This window comes from Austrofundulus limnaeus, unplaced genomic scaffold, assembly GCF_001266775.1.
Source record: "Austrofundulus limnaeus strain Quisiro unplaced genomic scaffold, Austrofundulus_limnaeus-1.0 Scaffold3380, whole genome shotgun sequence".
NCBI classification, from domain to species: domain Eukaryota; kingdom Metazoa; phylum Chordata; class Actinopteri; order Cyprinodontiformes; family Rivulidae; genus Austrofundulus; species Austrofundulus limnaeus.
The window spans coordinates 1,955-2,880 of NW_013955782.1; positions in this window are offsets into that span (position 1 = coordinate 1,955).

Here is a 926-nt window from a genome sequence, read left to right on the forward strand (position 1 = left end):
TCAATCAATCAATCAGTCAATCAATCAATCAATCAGTCAATCAATCAATCAATCAGTCAATCTATCAGTCAGTCAGTCAGTCAGTCAGTCAGTCTTTCTGTGTCTTCATTTCACTGACTGCACACATGCACACCTGTACGTGTGCACGTGAAGGAGCTGGACTGGATTTTATTTAAACCAGTAGAAACACAGAATACAAACTGAAAAAGTTTTGTGTTAATCTGCATTTATTTTACTTTTTTATTGATTTATATATTTTTATAAAAAACTGAATAATCTGGTTCAGGACTGGAGCTTCTGATCAACGTCCTGCAGGATGTCTACTTCTGTTTTTCCAGTCTGGTCCAGCAGAGGACGCCACTGTGCTGCTTTGATGATGTCCAACAGATCAACAAGCTCCGCCTCCAGTTTGTCCACTGTGTCCTCCACCCTCTGCAGGAGACAGACAGAAAACAGACTTCAGCTGGGAGAGGACAGGACATTTTGTCTCCATCGTGTTCGGCTGTGAAACAGATGTCCTGAAGGACAATCCATCAAACATTTCACACAAAACCCTTCTCACTTCACCTACTTTAGCTTTTAGTTGGTGTTCTACTCCTTTTTGATCAATTTCAGCTCACATTCAGCAGATTTCAGTTCACATTCAGCAGATTTCAGTTCACATTCAGCAGATTTCAGCTGACATTCAGCAGATTTCAGCTGACATGCAGCAGATTTCAGCTCACATTCAGCAGATTTCAGCTGACATTCAGCAGATTTCAGCTGACATGCAGCAGATTTCAGCTGACATTCAGCAGATTTCAGCTGACATGCAGCAGATTTCAGCTGACATTCAGCAGATTTCAGCTGACATGCAGCAGATTTCAGCTGACATTCAGCAGATTTCAGCTGACATGCAGCAGATTTCAGCTGACATTCAGCAGATT